Source organism: Psammomys obesus, unplaced genomic scaffold (genome assembly GCF_907164565.1).
Source record: "Psammomys obesus unplaced genomic scaffold, mPsaObe1.curated_primary_1811, whole genome shotgun sequence".
NCBI lineage: Eukaryota > Metazoa > Chordata > Mammalia > Rodentia > Muridae > Psammomys > Psammomys obesus.
In genome coordinates this window covers 2,772,223-2,787,411 of record NW_026590767.1, presented here as the reverse complement: position 1 = coordinate 2,787,411, position 15,189 = coordinate 2,772,223, and the positions used below count along the sequence as shown (strand labels likewise).

Below are 15,189 nucleotides of genomic sequence, written 5' to 3'. Positions count from 1 at the left end.
TTAATTAATAATAGCTGCTAATTTTTAATCTTTTGGTCTCTCACCAGCTCCCACATCCCGGTAATAACATCCATCGGCTCGGTCAGAGCACTCAAGGTCCAGTTAGCTCTCAGTGACTGGAGCCCCCATTTGGGGGCCACACCTTGACACTAGCCTTCTGAGGAAGACATTTCTTACCCAAGCCTAAACAGACACCGACTTCGCTCTTTCTCCTCCCATTCTCACAACCGATAAAGGTAGGAAAGAGGCCTGGAAGAACTTGTCCAATCTGCCCCATTGCTCACCCAGTGTTTAACGAAATTGCAAAGAGTCTCCCAAAACCTTAAGCATACTTTTGATTTAATCATCAGTCTATTTTTTTTCCTTTAAATTCTGTTCATGAGTCAAGAAGCTGTCTTTTATCAAAAGCTGCCTTGCAAAAGCTGCCGTCACTCGTCTCACCAGGCACAGTGTATTTTTGTAAAGGTGTTTCATTTCTTAAAACTAATAAAATAATTGGGTTGAATATGTTCGATGTAGACCTTCCCCTACCAGTGAGCTCTTTTATGGCCACTGAAAAAGTCACTTTTGGGTGAGGGGGGGCTCATTATCCCTCAAGAGCTTGTGCTGTCATTTGCATATGAAAGAGGAAGTTCATAAAAGCCCTTTCTTATTTTCTAATGTGGGTTCAAATCTGGGGCCATTATCATCCTATAGAAAGACCCAAATGGCATATGGATCATTCTGGAGAGAGGGGGGTGAGCGCCTTTTAAGAGAATTGTTTTAGTTTTTGCAGGAAATTAATCAGAGGGATGGGCTTTGTGGAGCAGGGAGCAAATCTAATCTGCCCTTTGTTCAAATTCGCCTTCACAATTCCTGGCAATTGTACACAACATGCTCTTTTGTTCAGGAGACACTTGTTACATGCATAATTAGAGGCTGCAGTAGCTGTGTTTAAAGAAAAACTGTTTTCCAATGTAATGTGTGATCTTGATAATAGTATTTTCATCAAAGGTAGCAATTACATTCATTAAGCTGGGACTGGCGTGGAGGCGAGGAAATTAAGTGGGAAGTGAAGAAAGAGCTCCCCTCCCCCCCTTTTTATCTCCTTCCCTTTATAAGTTGAAATGCACCATGGTGAGCTGTAACTGGGAAATACATAGTGAATATAAAAAAAAAAATAAAGTCCCTCCTTAACCTTTCTGAATAATGACCCTGCAGATATCCTAGGGACAGCCACTATGGATGCACTTTTCAAATTAAAGGGCTTTATTCTGCCTTAATTTCCAATGCAAGTTTTAAACGAGCCCAACATATGATTCGGATCTTTAAAGGCTGCTGGGATCTTCAGGATTAATTCCATGTCCTTTTCACACATAAATTAGTAGTTTTGTGTCCTTAAAAAAAAAAAATCACAACAAGGCATAAATCAACCAGTTTAGGAGAGAAACAAGGCCAGGCACCTATTTCTAATTACACCTTTAAGTATTCATTAGGCTTCCTTGTACCTTCATTGTGGAGTTGCTGTAAATGAGGTGAGCACATCTGAGATGGAGAAATAGTATTGGGGGGAGGGGAGGAAGCCCTGCAGATCGTTGGATTGTTTGCTGAGACCGGCCTGAATCGCTGAGAGAAAAGACAAAAGTCTGTGTTTGCATGGGCGCACATGTCTGTCTGTCTGTCAGACTCCTCCACTCAGATGTTCCATGTCCTCACACCCCTAACAACATGATTAAAAGTCCTGCTTAGAACAGATCTTTCAAAGTCTCAGAGGGCACGGAGATTAGATTTTATTCCACGGAACAGAAACAGGGGAAGACACACTTGGGGAAGGAGACAGCCCACCCCCTAGCCCCGTGTCCAACCCGAGGGGCTTTCTGAGAACACGAAAGCAGTCCCAGGAAATCAACTGGGGACTCCTCTTCTTTCCGCTGGGGTGTGCACGACTCTGTGGCAAGGATTGTCCTGCCTGGGTTGCCTGACCCTCGTGTCATGCCCGTCACCTCAGCGTGGAAACAAAGTACTTAAACATCAACACTTTCCCTGTTGCCTGCACGGAGAAGACTTAACGGTCAACCTAGACTCAAGTCGAGGGAATTTTACTCCCAAAGGGAGTTCTATAGTTCAAGAAGAAGTGGGACTTTAAAAACTAGTTAGATTTACTTTCTAACCCACTTACTAGCAGTTGGTTTAACTTTAGGAGACAAAAACATTGGTTGAGTGTTGGGAGACCTACCTGGTGGTCCCAGCTGTTATTTACTGATGGCTGAGTATGGGCCTGGTAACCTCTTACAGTGATCCTTTGAGGTGCCTGAGCATCAACATTATCATTACACCCACTTTGCATTTCAGGAAATCAAGCCTTACAGAGGTCAAGCAAGTAGCCGCTGCTGTGGTCACAATATTTTCATCCTTCAAAAATCCATAGGCTGAAGCCTAGCTCCCACAGCATAATGAGACAGGATCTTTGGGAAGTGATAAATCATGAGGGTTCTACCTTAAGGAATGGAATTACCCTCAACCACACAGGTTTTCTCAGGTTCTGTTCTTAGCTATTTGGGATGCTAGGAGGGGCAGGGATTGGAGAAAGGGAGAATTCTTTCTTTTATATCCCAAAGCTTTCAGGATTCTAACTTTTTCTTTCACTTCTTGTTCCTAATTCTAATTTCTTTTTCAAGCAGGGGGGAAAAAGTGTAATCCTAACTTCAAAAGTCTCACAACCCTTTGGGCTGGGCAGTGGTGGCACACATCCTTAATCCCAGCACTCAGGAGGCAGAAGCAGGCAGATCTCTGTGAATTCAAGGCTAGCCTTAGCTACAAGGTGAGTTTCAGGACAGCCCAGGCTATCCAGAGAAACCCTGTCTCGAAAAACAAAACAAAAACCAAAACATACAAACAAAAGTCTCACAGCCCATCTGACCTTTATTTTCCCAAGTGTGTTACATTGCATCTTTCTCCTCCTGAGCAACTCTGCCCTTCCTCCCAGCACCCAGTGAACCATGCTCGGCAGAGACAAAGTTCTCCATCACCATCAGGTGTGTCTTGTATCGTGTAGCCGCCATTCCCACATCCGCCGTGCTTCTTCCGTGAGAGCAGCTGGGGGATCTTGCCTTTGAATGTCTCTTTTGTTTTCCAAAGGCAGTGTTGCTGGATGTATGCAGGTTCCAGCTTGCTTTTTTTGAGGTTATGTCTTTGCTTTGTCTTAAGATTTTTGGGCTCCTTTATATCCACACTTAGAAGCTCCTGGCTTTACTCCATATATCCTTTGTTAAGAAAAAAGAAGTTGGGGCTAAAGAGATGGCTCAGTGGTTAAGAGCAGCTGTCTGCTCTTCCTAAAGGACCTGGGTTCAATTCCCAGCAACCACGTGGCAGCTCACAATTGTCTGTAACGCCAATTCCAAGGGATCTGACACCTTCATTCTAATGCACATAAAATAAAATTTAAAAAGGACAAAAGAAGTTGAATTATTTTTCTATGCTTACTGTCATCCCACTCCAGAGACCATCAGATGCCTTTAGGAACAACCTGGTAGGGAAGGAGTAATGCCCCCACATCCTTTCTGGTCTTGAACCTAAACACTAGTCTTAGAGTCTTCTGCCACACATATATATGTCTTGTTCAGACACCAGAACTCACCAGGCTGGGTGGTACCCAGTTCTGCAGCTTTCCTTATGTCAGGGCCTCTCTCCTGCTTTTCTCCTGCAACCCTGGCTGGCCCAGAGCTCGCTCACTAGATAGACAAGGAAGGCCTCACACTCGGAGTTTGCCTCGGTCTGCCTCCCGAGGGTTGGGAGTAAAGGTGTGTACTACCTTGGCTGGCAGAAGCCAATTCTTAAGTCGGGAAATAGCAATGTATATGAAAATGCAGCAAGAAAGACATTTGAGAAATACAGCTTTTAAATTAACTAACTAGAAGCTTCGCGCATGCTGACTAACATTTATGGTACTGAAATACTCATGGTAGCATCGTATGCTACTAGAAAAGAAAATAACCATCAGTTTCACCCAACTACAGATCCTATAACCTATAAGAGAGACCTACCCATATATACTGGTGTAATAAGAGCACAAATGTTATTGAAGTAATCAACCGCTATTTTTTTTTTTTTTAATTTAAAGCACACACAATGATATGTGTCTTATGCTGCTAATATGGCCAAGACTGGAAAAAACCTACTATTATTAGTATTATTAGTCTGCTAAAGGAACATAGTAACAAAGTGGCTCCTAACAACATTCTGCTGTACCCAGCATAGATCAGTACCTGCAGGGCTCAGCCATCACCAGAGAAGCTTCCTCTTGCAGCACATGGGAACTAACACAGAGACCCACAACTGGACAATGAGGCGAGAGAGAGGCTTTGGAGCATTCAGCCCTAAAAGGCTGCCTTTATCAAATCTTTCTCCTTGAGGCTCAGGGCTCTTTGGGGGAAAGAATTCTGAAAGACAGTAAGAGCTAGAGGCAGTGGGTGACTCCATGGAAACAGCATCTTTCAGACACAGCAGGGCTGATACGCATATGAACTTACAAAGATTATGACAACATGAACAAGGCCTGCATGGCTTCATACCTGACAAATTTCCAGCTCTCAGGAGGCAAAGTGGTCCCACTACTAACCAAGACAAAGTCCCACCCCTAACCAAGAAGCTATTTGCAACTGATACCTGATGGGAAAGAGAAAATTAGTTTTCCTCAGTGGAGTGCCACTGAGTATATCACCCACTCTCGGGGCAGGCTCCAGGTCCAGGAGCAGTTGGCTAATGCAAAACAGGCTCATTTATTTTTGTGTGTGAGTTTGTTGATTTTTTGTTGTTTTCGTTCTTTCTTTCTTTCTTTTTTTTTTTTTTTTTTTCTTTTTTGATAGAGAAAGAACATGAAGTTGGGAGGATCTGGGAAAAGCTGGGTGAGGGGAAAGAATATGATCAAAATATATTGTACGAAAAATATTTTTAGAAGCTAGAGAAATGGCTCAGTGGTTAGAGCACTTGCCTGCTGCTCTTCCAGAGGACCCAGGTTCGATTCCCAGCACCCACACGGTGTCTCACAACCTTCTGTAACTCCAGTCCCAGGGGAGTCTTACACACTCTTCTGGCCTCTATGGGAATCGCACACACATATTGCATAGATTCAGGCAAACACTTATACACATGAAATAAAACATACAGATAAGATAAAAAATACATATAATCTCAAAATGCTATGATTTAATTATTTCATTACTAATAATAATTTAATTATTTGCTAAGGAGGCATAGCATATAACCATTCCAGACTCTGTGCCTAAACAGATTAAAAAAAAAAACCTGTTAAATAAAAAATTTAAAACAGCAGCAACAAAGACACTTAAGAAATATAGCTTCTAAATAAGTGAGTTCATTTTTAATAGATTTATTTATTTTATTTTATGAGTATTTTGCTCGTATATATGTCTATGCATAGTGTGTACTTGGTACCTGAGGAGGTCAGAGGAGGGCATTTGGCTGCACTGGAATTGGAGTTATAGAAAATTGTAAGCTGCCATCTGGGTGCTGGGAACTGAATCTGGGTCTTCTTCAAAAGCAATAAGGGCTTTTATACACTGAGCCGTATCTCCAGCCCCTAATTAATAAATAAGTAAATTATTTAACTTTTCGGAAAAGCAAAAAGACTGTTCCCTGTAGTGGAAGTTTTGGTTTCTTAAAATAGCTAGTGATGTTATATTTTTGTTTTAATCCCAAGTGTTGGGTATGGGACCGATTTTAGTTTGTCCACAGCTGATAATTGCATTGTGTGGCTTGGAGAGAGCTAGTCTTTGCCAGCTACAGATAGTTTAATTCTGAGGACTTTGAGAAGGTATAAATACCAGAGCCCAGAGAGAGAAAGAGAATGCTCCGAGAAGGAAGAAGGCTGCTGCTGGTTCTTCCTGCTGTTGCGTTTGCTGGTTTGCTGGTTTGCTGGTTTGCTGGTTTGCTGGTTTGCTGGTTTGCTGGTTTGCTGGCCTACTAGATACCCTGGTGACTGAGATTGGTATTGCCGCAAAGAATCTGATGACCTCCACTAACCTCTCTCTCCTACCTAGCATTGGCGTGTTGGGAGGTATTAGGAAGGATAAGGGATTGGGGTAAAGGGAGAAAGAGATTTAATAAACCCCAATAAAGTAGATAAAAAGTAGTGCCAACAATCCCCAAAACAGCAGGAGGTGTATCAGTAATGGAAGAACCATCAGTTGTTATTTAAACAAAAACAAAGAAACAAACAAAACAAAGTTATAGGTTTACAGCAAGGTTGAGAGGTAGGTATAAAAATCACCCCCACCCCCACACACAAACCAAATATGCAGGGTCTCCCATTGCAACTCCATCACCCATCAGGCTGATGAGCCTCTGTGGCTACATCTATACTTCTGAAGTCCACAGGTCACATTACTGTCAACACTTGGTGTCAATGTCCTGTGGGCTTAGACAACTAAATTATTCATCATTACAGCATTTCACTCTGACTAGGTTATCGCTTATTTACCGACTGACTTGCTGACGGGTTTCTTGGTTGCTCCTTCCAAATTGTGGCAATTATGAATAAAGCCACTGGAAACATCCACATGCAGGTGTTTGTGTGGCCAGACTCATGGGTTTTTCCGCTCCTTTGGGTAACTACTAGAGAGTATGACTGCTGGATTGCTTGGTAATAGCATGTTTTACTTTTTTAAGAAATGGCCAACCTGTCTTCCAGTGTGTTTGAGCTTTACGTTTTGTTTTTTACGTTTCCACCAGCGAAGAACAAAAGCTCCGGTTGCTCCTAACTGCTCGTGGCAGTTCCAGGCACGTGTAGTGTTAGAGTTTTGCCACGGTGGCAAGCGTATAGTAGTGTTTTGCATGTCCCTGACAGCATCCAATGTACAGCCGATTTCCATATACTTATTTGGCACCTGTAATTCTCCTTTGGTGAGGTTCCTGTTATGGTTAGGGCCTACATTTTATTTTTGTTATTTAGGAATGTGTACATGTATGTGTATGTGGCTGTCCAGAGGCCAGAAGAGAATGTTAGAGCCTCTAGAGCTGAGGGTTGTGAGCTGCTCAGCTCAGTGGTGGGTGCTGGGACCTGAATCCAGCTCCTACATAAGAACAACAGCCATTCTTAACCATCTGAGCTATCCAGGCCCAGGGCCCACCTTTTAATTTGCTTCTTTTTCTATTGTTGGGTATTACTTTGTATGTTATGGATAAAAATTCTTGGAAAATATCTTTTCTTAGCTGTGGTTTGCCTGTTTATGCTTTCAAACATGTCTTCTGCAAAGTAGAGGCTTAACTTCAGTGTATCAAGTCTTTTCATGGGTCACATGCTACTCAGCTTTCTATCGCTACAACAATACTCAAGATGGTCAGCTTTTAGAGACAGTTAATTCTGACTGTCTCAGAGATTTCAGCCCACTTTTGTTTACCCTGCTGCTTTTGGATTTGGAGAGAGGCAGCACATTATGATGGGATGGGTGGACAGCTGTTCACCTGATTCTTCGTGATGAGCCAGAGTCTAGGGAGGAAGAAAAAGGAACTAGAGTTTTCCTTTAAGGGGACATACCCCTAGAACCCATCTTCATGGGCGGGTATTACAGGAACAAGATTTTAACACATGGACGTTAGGGACTTTTAAGATTTAAAGCATAGCAGGTCATATGCTTACATGTGTCACGTTGAGCAGGGCAGGGAGATGGCATACTCGGTAACTTGCTTACTTACTTACTTACTAACTAACTAACTTACTCGGTGCTTGGCTTCAAGCCAGACAGTCTGGGTTCAAGCTTTGGGACCCACATGGCTGAAGGAGAGAACTGGCTCTTGAAAGTTGTTGTTTGACCTTCATGTGCATGCCACGGCATGCGCGCATGAGTCTGTGTGCGTATGCACGCACGCACACATACTTAGATAAATAATTAATACATGAAAAAGGCATTGGCAAACCCAAGGTCATCCAGATTTTCCTCTGGGCATTTCATTTTGTATAATTGATGTTTTGTGACAGGAATAGTTTCTCTTTTGCATGTGAACGTTTGGTTTTAGTCAGTTGTTGTTGGAAAGGCTATCATTGATCTATTTTATTGGCTTTGCTCCTTTGCTATTGATCAGTTTGAAACAGTTATTTGGGTCTATTTTGGGAGTCTGAATTTTTATTTGCCTGTTCTTTGACTAATACTGTACCATCCTGATCATTGTAGGTTTATGGTTGAGTCTTGAGGTTGAGCAATTCTTCAGCACTGTTCTATCTGTCAATACTGTTTTGCTTAGTCTAATTATTTTACCTCTCTTACCTTAGCTGTAGAATTCACTTGTTAGTATCTTGAAATAGCTTTCTGTGGAACTGGATACAGCTTCTATTGAATTTATAGCTACAGTAATTTGGGAAGAACTAATGTCTTGAAAATACTGACTCTTCTCATCCATGAACATACAATGTATTTGTTTAATTGGCTTTTTATTCATCAATGTTTTGTAGCTTTTTTTCTCATATAGATCTAGTACATATTTTTTTAGATTTGTATCTATTTCATTTTAAGGAAGATTGTGTAAACAGTGTTACTTTTCAAAATTTCTAAACCTACTTGTTCCTTGGTATAAGAGACTGACCCTTTAGATATTAACTGTTTGTCCTGCAACCTCATTAGCTTCACATATCTTCCCAGCTTGTTTTTGTTGATTCCCTTAATCTACACAGATTGTATTATGTGAGGTTTCCTGGGAAGGCATGAACAGATGTTCATTCACCCCAAAAGAATACCAGCAACAGGCAAAGGAAACAAACCTGCTAAAGTCTAGCTTGATGAACCAGTGAGTTTATTAGGGCTACTTAAAGGAGCCTGGCTGACTCTTGGGGTAGCTGCATACTCCACCAACTTCACCCACAGCATAGGTGATGACTCTTAGAAGCTGCATCTCTAGAGTTCCCTGGATAACAGCTCCAACAAAGGATCTTATTTCTCCCTCATTGTTTCTGGCTTATAAAGCATTTGGAGAGGGTCCTTGTGAATCTTAAGACTTAAGACTTTCTGGTCCTCCTGAGTCTTAACCTCCTTCCTCCCAAGGAGCAAATGTTTCAATTAGGAAGAAATAGCTACACAGTTATATCTTCAGTGAACAAAAGGGTCTGTTTCTTTTCTTTTATAAGTATACCTTTCCTTTTTCTTATCTTAACGCATTAGCTAGGATTTCTAGCACAAGGTATAACAAAATCACTTAAAATTATTATTATGTATATGAATGTTCTGTCTGCATGTACGTTTGTACATCATATGGATAGTCAGTGCCAGCCAAAATGGGAAGAGGGTGTCAGATCCTCTGGAACTGGAGTTACAGATGGCTGTGAGCTACCATGTGGATACTGGGAACTGAGGCCCATTGGAAGAACAGCTAGTGCTCTTAACCACCAAGCCATCTCTCTATCCCCATGTTTTCCTTTTTGAGATTGTAATTTAATTACAACATTTTCCTTTCCCTTTCCTCCCTCCAAACTATCCCATGTGCCCTTTCCCACTCCCCTCCAAATTCATGGCCTCTTTTAAAAAACGTTATTGCATGCATATGTGTAGGCTTATATTCATATATATTCTTAAGTATAACCTGTTCATGGGCCATAGAATGCTGTGCGTTTTCAGGGCTGACTGGTACTGGACAACTAATTGGTGTGCTCTTCCTTAGGGAAGGCCACTTTCCCCATTCCTACCTTTTCTCAGTTGCCTACAGTTTTGTGAAGGATTGAGGCCTGTTCTCTGTCCAGTTTGGAACCTTCATTGGTGTTATCCTTGTTTAGCTCACATTTGGGCAGTCATGTTGATGAGACTGTACAGCTGTAGCTTTTGGTATTACTAAGAGACAGCAAACTCCCTGATCATCTGGTTCTTAAAATCTTTCCAGCCCTTCTTCTGCAATGTTCCCTGGGCCTTAGGAGTAGAAGTGTCCTGTAGATATATCAACTGGGACTATACTCCACAACTTTGCATTTTATTTCAACATAATATTTTTTATTTATTGAATTTTTGAAATCTTCACATTTCACATTCATTTCCCAGTACTTCATGTCTGACTCCTACCTTTGTGACCTCCTCCCCCAAAGAAAATAAAAAATTAAATTAAAAAATTTGAAGTCCAATATTTGTTATCTATTTACTCACTGGAGCATTGTCAAACTCTTAGTGACTTGTTCCTTAAACAGAACTGAGTCCTTCCCCTCCCCCACCTACTTCAGAAGCCATCAATTGTGAATAGCTAACTGTAGCATCCTTATCACAGTTTTTAAGAGTTCTCTGTGATGGCTTCCTGTTTAGGCTACTTTGGGGGAGTTAGGGTAGGGGTAGGTGTTGTTCTAGAAGACTTCCAGTCCCTCTTTCTCAATTATACATCTGCAATCATCAATATCACTGCAAAAATAGTTTCCATACTCTTTAGTTAGCAGAAGCATGGATCATGGGCTTCCACAGGATTTCTGATGACAGCACAGACTACAAACATGACCACCAGCCCCACGGATCCAAACAAGGCCCACTGGAGGCAGTCCAGACAGCAGACATCACTAAGGCCTTGGGCAGTCCAGACCGCAGAGATCACCATGGCAGGTTACTCAGATAAATATGGCTTCCAGCAGCAGCACCACCCATGGGCATCAATCAACATGGCTTCAGGCTGTAACAAGAACAACATACACTGTGTGGTCTTCTAGTGGTAACACGGGATACAGACATGAACACAGACCCTGGCTGTGGCGGCACCATGGACCCAGGCATAGCCATTGGCAGAAGCATGGATACAGACATCACCATGACCTCAGGTAGTAGTGCAGGCCATTCACATTAGGCTAATCCTTATCGCCATTGTATCCTGTCCCATCTTCACGTCTGCCTGTCTCCATAGTGCATATACTGTTTTGGTTTTCTATCTTTCCCATCTCTCCATCACATATTTGTTTATCGTAGTGGTGCCTACAGCCCATGCCATAAAGGCTGGGGAGCCTAGATGGCTTCTGGTCTGCCCACAACTCTGCATTTTGACCAGTTGTGGTTTTCTGCAGGTGTCTCCATCTGTTGCAAAGAGAAGTTTTATTGATGAGGGGTGAAGACTACTCTTATCTGTGGTATAAGGGCAAATGTTTATTGATTATTGTTAGGGATAATTTAATAAATTAGTGGTTATAGATTATCTTCCAATAACCATGATTTCACTAGCACTGAGCAGTTAGCTAGGTTCCAGTACCAGGAACGGTAAGTATCCTTCTTGATCGGATCTTCAGTCCAATTGGAGAGTTGTTGGTTACCTCCAAGGCATGTGTGCCACGAATGCACCCTTACTGTCATCATATCATGCTAGTTGATGTGGTTCTTAGGTGCCTTTGGAAACTTTCATGATGCCTTCTTGTTCCATGGAAGCTAGTCCTCAGGTGTTCTTTTTAAATAAAATCCCAAACATTCAATTTTATCAATCAAGACTCAGGAGCCAGATGCTGGGACGAAAGCTTACTTGCTCAGAGAGGCAGAGAAAGCACCCAGCAGATGCCAATGTCCCAGAAGGATGAAGCACCTTCCCCTCTTCACACTGTCTTAAACTTCAAACTGAATGTCCCTCCTTTCTACTTCCTGTGCATCTCTCTGTCCATCCTCTGGACTTCCTCTCACTCTCTATGTTTTTTTTTTTTTCCCTATGTTCAGACCTTGTCAAATGGTTGCTTGCTTTGCCTCTTGACCCATGGTTGACTTTTTAAAATCCTTTCTACAGAAAGCTTTTGGATTAAAGGTATGTGCTAGGGCTGAGCCCACCACAACTAGAAACAGGTTTTTCGAGTACACAGTCTCAGGGTTCACAGTGTGGTCAAATATCCTGCAACACTCAGGGGATGGAACATTGAGATCAGCTCCATCTCATGAGTCTCTGGGTTCTGTTTCTAAAGTACATGATGTCTTCAGCAATTGGGACTTACCTTCCACCTCTAGGGGTTAGGTAACCAAGGGCCACAGCAATAGGCTATATGTCTTGGGAGTCTCTTGGACAGCCCTGGTCAACTACCAAATGAGGGCTTCTCATATCTATATTGGTGTCATTGTTAGGTGGTCTTTGGCTCTTGGAGGGACCATCACCAGCCCAGATGAGAAATGTTCATTAAAACTATATGTATATTTATACACAAAGTTATGTGTATAATAGGTTTTTATTTTGTAAATGGTTAACAGTGTAATTACTTGTGGCTTTTTCAGATATTCTTGTTACTTTATCCACTTCCCTCCTTCATGTACTTCCTCACCCTTCCCTAAAGAATGGCTCTTTTCCCATTTGCCTCTTTCACATCTTGTATCCTGCTCTTCCCTTCTACCCTCCTCCCACTTCTTCTGTATTTACTTCTCTCCTCCTCCTTAAGGTGTCCCCTGTGTTTCTGTTTCCTTGCTCAGATTTGTTGTTCCTTGCTATTCTGCTCTCTATTACTCCCCAAGCCCCCTATCCTGACAATGGTCCCATTTTACTTTTCTGATTTCTTAGTTACTACGGGCTATGTATTCACATCTGAGGATTTGGAACCAGGAGCCTTCAATAAGGGAGATGTAAAGTTTGTCTTTCTGAGTTACCTGTCTAGCCTCACTTAAAAAGAAAAAAAAATAATAAAAAGACAAAATTTTAGCTTATTACTCCCAAGAATCTGACAATCAGTCAGAATAAATTCTACACATTTTCCTAAGTTTAACTCAAATATTCTCAATGTGATTACTGCTTTTAGACCTAAAAGAGTTCAGTTCTTAGGCTGCCTCTGGCCTGCATTCCATAAACAAACACACAATAACTGTATTCACTGGGATTCATTGCTTCATGCCAGCATATCATGACCTAGAATCCAAGTATCATTCTGCAACTAACACCTTTCAAGTCACTAGAGCTCCCCCATCTGCCTTGTCCCCAAATAGTGACACAAAAGGAGGCTGCATCCAAACAAAACATCAGGAAAAGTCAGTATCAGAGAAAGAGGCTACTCTAGCGGGAAGGAAGATTTTTCTTAGCTGGAAGACAAATTACAAGCCTGTCAAGCCCTTCCTCTCAGATGACAAGAGAGTAACTGATTCTTCTGTAACCACAGATTGTTTCCGTGTCACCGAGCTGATCTTACCTGGCTTCTCTTTGTGTTTTGATGGGCAGCTCCAGAGGCTTCCAGGAATAGGCATGGCTTTGGAGAAATTTCATACGAGGGCTGAGCAATAGCTTGAAGTATTAATAATTTCTTCCTCTTTCTTTTAAATCAGAATAGCTATAGAGTCCCAGTGGTAACACATAGAGAATATTGTGGTTCTCTTCCTTCCTGGGGGAGGGGGAGGCTGTTGGCCACCAGACCACCAAGGCAGGAAAAGCAAAAGGCAAGGCACAGAACTTGGAAGGCTAAGAGCACAATGGAGATCAAACACTCTGGGAACCACTTCAGGGAGCTAGTTCAACTTTAATTTGGGAGAACAAAGGCTTTATAGTCCTTGGGGAGTGGGTAGGGGTCTCCCAGGAATGGTGTACATAATTGGTTGGAACTAGGCACTTCAAGGATGCTTGATTTGCATTAAACAGCATACTCCTATCATATAAACAGGAACACAGTACCTCTTAATCCTATAGGCACAGGGAGGGGAGAGCTAGCAGGGAGCTGTGTCAAAGGCCATATATCAAATGTGGGTAGGGGCATCTATGTCTAAAGACACTCTCCAGATGAAGTCAGGCAGAGAGTAGGAGGCCCTGCTGGGGAGAGGGAGTCCTTCACCTTAATGCCCAGCTCAGAATGTCTATCCAGACTGGGAGGACTGCAACTTCAAACAGCAGGGTCCTTCCAACAGACTAGGACATGAATTTTCTACATTCTCTTATGGATATTGGATCCCAAGTCTGTGAATGTTTTTTTTTTAATTTTTAATAAAAACTCATAACATTTAGTTAAAATTTCAAAAGTGACATCTAAATAATGTTTTGTGTAAATAGCTTATACTTTAAATGCTTTAGAAGAAAAACACTTTTTTATTATTTATATTTTACGTGTATCTGTGTGAGTGAGTGTGCGCAGAGTGCACTGTGTGTATGCAGGGGCCTGCAGAGGCCAGAAGAGGGCATCCGATTTTCTGCAGCTGAGAAACCAGACCCTGGTCTTCTGCAAGAGCAGCAGATGTTCTTACCTTAAATTATATTTCAAAATAACCCCTAGACCATGGGTACACAGAATGATTAGAAACAAGAAATGTGGCAGCAGAACTCTGAGCACAAAAGCTAGAAAGAATAAGCCCCTTGACAGAGCTGATAGTCATTTGCTAGCTCTGGATCAGGAATGCAAATCCTCAGAGGCTAACTGCAGAGAAAGTGGAGGCCCGTGTTGTCTTCTGCTGAAACGATCAGGTGGCCCTGAAGGGGAAACCACAAACCGAGGTTCTCAGATGGTACAGGAATTGGACACCAAAAATTTTAGAAGTCAAGTGAAGAGGACAATAGCTGAAAAATAAGAGGTGGATCTTGAGAGAAATGACATAAAAGCCTCAAACCAAGGAACCAATTAACCCCAAACACGAGTGTGCTGCCTGCTCCTGCTGAACCCCGCTGGACATGAACAAGGATGTATGAGGGCTGCCTTTCAAGAGCTATTCTAAATGCCAGCAGGATGTTCTTCCCTTTGCCTAGAATGGGCAGTGCTTTCCTGGAAGGGAGCAGCAGGCTGCTGCAGGGCTTCACTCAGACTGAGCTTCTTCATCCCTTATACCAGTAGCCAGAGATGCTGGGAGCAGCTTGTTCTGAAATGTTTGTTCTTCTGGAGACTGTCCTGGTTGCTGAGATCCAGCAGAAACTTCAGAATAAAAAGGAAAAAAAGTCAGCTGGAACAGGGTAAACATGTGTGAACTCAGGGTCACCCGAGTGAAGAAGAGAGCTAGCTCAGACAGCACCACACCCACACTAAAGTGACTTCAGAGAACATAGACCCTGCCAGTCCAAGTCCTTTCAAACATAGTGTTCAAGATAAGACATAAAGCCCACGTCTTTTTAAAAATTCCCTTCTCCCACCCAACCCCTTTCTTTCTTCTTTTTCTACAGGATCTATGAACCCAGACTGCCTTGGAACTTGCTTTAGTCCAGGCTGGCCCAAAACCTCTCATCTTCCCTCTTCTGCTTTCCCAGCAGGATATCGGGCATGCAGCTATATACTCGGCTACATCTGGCAACCTTTCATACTAACACATTTCAACCCAGGAC

General features: G+C 42.3%; 1 long non-coding RNA gene across 1 annotated transcript; it reads right to left on the bottom strand.

The window, feature by feature from the left end:
- Positions 1–9,946: 9,946 nt before the first annotated feature.
- LOC129678207 (uncharacterized) lies at positions 9,947–13,827 on the bottom strand. Its single transcript, XR_008720328.1, has 2 exons — positions 13,088–13,827; positions 9,947–10,626 (listed from the first exon to the last, which is right to left on the bottom strand). It is a non-coding gene; the product is annotated as an uncharacterized LOC129678207 (long non-coding RNA).
- Between the last annotated feature and the right edge of the window lie 1,362 nt (positions 13,828–15,189).